Below are 5,000 nucleotides of genomic sequence, written 5' to 3'. Positions count from 1 at the left end.
ATGACTTACGCCTTACCATGGCGTTACTCTACCACTGAGTTAAAAGGGCCATCTTGGTTTAATTCCTGACTGAGTCGATAGGTAAATAAAATCTATCTATATATATATATATTAAATATATATACAATAGACGCATAGTGGTTAGTAGCTCATTTCGGAACTAGAAACGATAATTTGAATTTACTTCAATTTTACTTAACGGGGTATTTTTTGCTTTTTTAATGTTGGATTTGATAAATATTCATGCAATTAATTATTTTATTTGAAATTGCCCACCGCATAGAAATAAAACGAAATTCATTTTATTTATACATGTACTCAGCAAGTTGACCTAGACCTAAGATATTTTATCTTGACATGTGATGAAGAGATACGGATTATCCTCTGAACAATAATTTTCTAAAAAAAAAAAGCAAATTTTGATAACTTAACTTATAAACCCACCTTTCTTCCCTAATTAGAAGATGGATTCTGGCTTACTTTCTTGGATTAGTGTTAGACAGGGATACTACTATTTCTTAACAATGAGATGAGGCAATCTATGAAGGAAAGTAAAAAAAATGAAACTTAACCTTCTTTTTTTTTATGTTAGATCAATCACTTATTGAAAAGATTCCGTACTAGACGATTTTTAGATTTTTTTTTATTTAATATAATATTTCCACTTCAAATAAAAAAAAGAAAATATATAGATTTTTTATAGAATTATGATTAGAATATGAATACAAATGTAAAATAAAAAAAATGATATAGAATTCTATAGAAAAAAGAAAAAACCTTATAAGCTGGTCATACCATTTGGTTATATTGACAATTTTAAAAAACTGATCATACTATGATCATAGTATGATGGCGGTTGAGCAAGTATGCCCCCATCGTCTAGTGGTTCAGGACATCTCTCTTTCAAGGAGGCAGCGGGGATTCGACTTCCCCTGGGGGTAGGGTACTACGAAAGGAAGTTGATCATGGATTATCCATAAAGTTAGAATAGATTCTTCCTGGGTCGATGCCCGAGCGGTTAATGGGGACGGACTGTAAATTCGTTGGCAATATGCCTACGCTGGTTCAAATCCAGCTCGGCCCAATAATTCGCTGTCTACATAACCCTTTTTGTTTTGCATAAATGACAGAGAAGGGTAAGAAAAAAAAGGTCAAATTTCAGGGTATAGTTCGACTTTACTTTTTTCTTTATTTCTTGTGTTTAGTTATTTTTTTTTTCATAAAAAATTCCGAAATGAATAGAGTCGGGAAAATAATCTATTTTTTTTGTAAAAAATAGATTATCAATCGATTTGATAATAATGCAAGGATTACCCAGTAATCCGTCTTGCTCTCACTAAAGTGATATCCATATAGATATCAATATATCACTTGTTACTTTCGTTGTTACAAAACAAAAATTTGAATTTCAAATTGAAATGATTAAAATGAAATCGTAAGAAGGAATATGTAAGCTACCCACTTGATTTCCATGGGATTGTAGTTCAATTGGTCAGAGCACCGCCCTGTCAAGGCGGAAGCTGCGGGTTCGAGCCCCGTCAGTCCCGGCGGATTCAATACATCAACTCCCCTTTTTGTTTCTGGGCAAGGGGATGAAAATGGTTTCATTTATCTTTTTGTTTTCTTTTTTTTTTTCATAAAGCAAAAGAAAGGGTCGATTATTTTAACTAGGGTAGAGAGACATATGTAAATTAATTATAATTTATGTAAATTAATTATAATTATTGAGAACACTCAACACTTCAAGAAAGAGATACTGTATGGAGTTTCCGCTTTTTGTCAACCGCTCTCCCATTAATTCGTGTAGGAAAATGGAATAGGGTAGCGTATAATACATTTGTCAAGAGTACCTATATATACTTTTCTTTCTGTGAAGTCAAGGAATTTTAAATAGTTCGAATCCAACCAAGGAAAGAGGTTTTTTAAAAAATAAAGATAAAACGCGTCTTCCCTAATGAATATGCTCTTTTAAAAGATTAGAGGCGATGTCGAATAAAAAACTCGTAAGACAAATTAACTCGTTAATTTTTTTGAATATTTTCGTTTTTTTACTGGGACTCGTCTTTGTCACATTCCCTTTTTTTGTTTTCCAAAAAGATGACAAACCCTTTCAATTTTTTTTTATTTCAAATTGAACTTCGTACTTGTTTTCTCTATATTGATTTCTATTGTTTATTTAAGGTTCTTTAGAAACCCTTTTTGTTCGAAGTCGAAAAAGTTTTTTATGATACTTCATCAGATGATTGTACAAGGAAAATAAACAACTAGGTTTTAGAAAGGAAAGCTGGGAAAAAGAATCATAAATAACTTTTTTTTGATTGGATCAGGAATCTCATTATGTATTCGGTGTGGATAAAAGATCTTCCTATGTTATACTATTAAATTCTTGACGATGAATCGATTTTATAGCTCCGATATTGTTATTCATGATATTTCTTTCATTCGATATCATCGAAATCTAATTAATCTGAGTGAGTTTACAAGCGAAAGATTTCTCATCTCTATGGGATTAAATCCCGAGATATTCCAAAGAAAAATAATAATAATAAACGATTAAATTATGGAAGTAAATATTCTTGCATTTATTGCTACTGCACTCTTCATTCTCGTTCCTACTGCTTTTTTGCTTATAATTTACGTAAAAACCGTTAGTCAAAATGATTAATTTGAATAAAATTTTACTATCAATGACAATAAAAAAAAAAGATTTCAATTTCTCGTCTTAAATGAAAGGAATGCATTAAATTCAGTAGTATCCTAAGGGGCCCGCTAGTATGAGTATGGTAGAAAGATATCTCTTTCTACCATACTAGCCATTATGGTTATTTTAATGTATAAAGATACAAGTGAAATATCTTAATATAAAGAAATCCACCTATATCTCTCTTTTTCTTTATAAACGTCAATATAAATGAAATAAAATATGAAATGTATGTACATACTTTCTCAATTTCATTTGTTTGTTTGATCCATTTAATACGGATAATCCCAATTCGATGGAAGCTTCTTCAGATTTCGAAAGGGGTTACCCCATGAATGGTTAACCGTGTAAACCCTGATATAAAAATAGAAAATGAGTCAATAAAACATACATCCAATTTCTAAAAAAAAAAATATTAAAAAAAATTGCCGAACGGTCTAGAAAACGAAAACAGTTGATACGGGTTGATAGAGTTTGATTATTACCGCAATTAGAAGTATTTCTAGAGTCCACTTCTTCCCCACACTACGAGAGAGAGGGAAAATGTAAAAACTACCATTAAAGCAGCCCATGCGAGACTTACTATATCCATGTGAATTCTGCCCCCTATTTCTATGAATATGAAGAAACTATTCCATTATTGTTCACTAATAATAGTGAAATCACTGGTGCAGAGTCAAAAAAAGGGAGAGGTATTTGGTCACCATTGACGAACTACTCCAAAAATCCACTTATCTTATCTTATAATGAGTTATTCTTAATTATAGAATTTCTAGTAGAATCGACAAGATGTAAACACAAGCAAACGGACATTTTTCGAAGTATCCAAGGAATCTGACTCACATGTAGAAAGAAGAAGACTTTTTCTTTCTTTTATGATTTTTTATTTTTGGAAGTAAAATGAAAGGCAATTCTTAATCTAATCTAATATTTATTGAATGTCTGAGCATTCCGAGACTTTCATGAGTCTATATCCAAAGTATCTTAGGTCCTTTCCAAAACTATTAATTAAATTCCCTCTCTGGCTATCCAATCTAATTGAAAACTCAGTAAATGGAACTAAATTAGTAGTGGCAAGTAAAGATTTACAGATTGCCCTCCACTACTTGAAGTTTTCCTTGAATCTGATAGGCAAAACTTTAGGTTAGATAATAGAACCTCGAGAGCCGGGGGCTTAGAATAACGAAAAGAAAGTATCAAGAGTCTTTTCCTACGTTTGATATTTAAAGTCTGTTGTTGAGGCGGCACCCGGATTTGAACTGGGGAAAAAGGATTTGCAGTCCCCCGCCTTACCACTCGGCCATGCCGCCAAAACGATAGAAACTAGATTCCAATTTTCTTTTTCAACTCCGAAAAAAATATATATATAGATTTTAAGTCACAAAATATAGAATCTAGTACAAACCAGAACCATTAACTATTGACTGTAAATTCATTACCTTTTTTGAATTAAAATTAAAATCTACTTTTTTTTATTTCTAATAATATTAAGAAAATCATTAGAAATACATTTATAACTCATCTATATTGAGTTTTTTTCAATTAAAAAGAAATCTTCTTCAATTTCAATTATAACAGTAATTATGAGTATATGTAAACCCCAGAATCAGAACATACGTTATGTTGTGTTATAGAGCTATAGCTCTATAATGGGGTATTTTATCTCTCTAGGGATGCTTTTGAGGAGTAATTCTCAATAAATTTTTATATTTCAATTTTTCCCTTGACTTGAAGAGAACATTTCCTTTTTGATAAAGCACAGCATGTGCTGTCCCAAATAGAACTGTACCACAATAAAAGAAGAAAAAGAGACATATATATCTGTGCATTCTTTTTTATTTTAATAATAAAAAAATTAATAAATAAAAAAACACAAGTTTTCTTACCTACTTCAATTTTTTGATATTCTAACTATTCTATTCAAAATAGGGAAAAATCAATCTCTTTTCTGCAAATCTTTTTTTAAACAATGAAATACAAATACATGAAAAAGTAAAGTGGTTAAAAAAAAAGTTTTCTATTTATTATATGTTTATCTGCTCGAACAGATCCAATGATGAATAAATTTTTAATGGTATGCAATCGAATTGGAATATGTAATATCATAGGTGAAAATGAAATTACTTTTTTTCTAGTCTTTACAAAACTCCGTAAGTTCCAGTGGTATTTCTCAATTCTGTTCCATGTTGGATCTATTTTTTTTTTTTTAATTCCAATTGAATCTAGTCTCCGTTCATACGTATTTCATACATTCCATATATCTTGGAGTTGGATAAAATTTCATGTGATTCAGTAAACA

The 5,000-nt window shown here is 30.5% G+C and overlaps 3 non-coding genes across 3 annotated transcripts in view; 1 reads left to right on the top strand and 2 right to left on the bottom strand.

Annotated features, from left to right (window-relative positions):
• TRNAT-GGU (transfer RNA threonine (anticodon GGU)) overlaps positions 1–49 on the bottom strand; it is a 72-nt gene extending 23 nt beyond the window's left edge. The window contains exon 1 of the tRNA in view: positions 1–49. This exon is cut by the window's left edge and continues 23 nt beyond it. This is a non-coding gene — a tRNA (tRNA-Thr).
• Positions 50–1,473: 1,424 nt separating this feature from the next.
• On the top strand, positions 1,474–1,547 carry TRNAD-GUC (transfer RNA aspartic acid (anticodon GUC)). Its single transcript has one exon. It is a non-coding gene; the product is annotated as a tRNA-Asp (tRNA).
• Positions 1,548–3,940: 2,393 nt separating this feature from the next.
• TRNAC-GCA (transfer RNA cysteine (anticodon GCA)) lies at positions 3,941–4,011 on the bottom strand. The gene has a single exon. It is a non-coding gene; the product is annotated as a tRNA-Cys (tRNA).
• Between the last annotated feature and the right edge of the window lie 989 nt (positions 4,012–5,000).

Source organism: Camelina sativa, chromosome 11, assembly GCF_030686135.1.
Source record: "Camelina sativa cultivar CO46 ecotype springtype chromosome 11, ASM3068613v1".
Lineage (NCBI taxonomy): Eukaryota > Viridiplantae > Streptophyta > Magnoliopsida > Brassicales > Brassicaceae > Camelina > Camelina sativa.
Note: the sequence above shows the minus strand (reverse complement) of the source record. Positions and strands in the feature narration are given on the sequence as shown.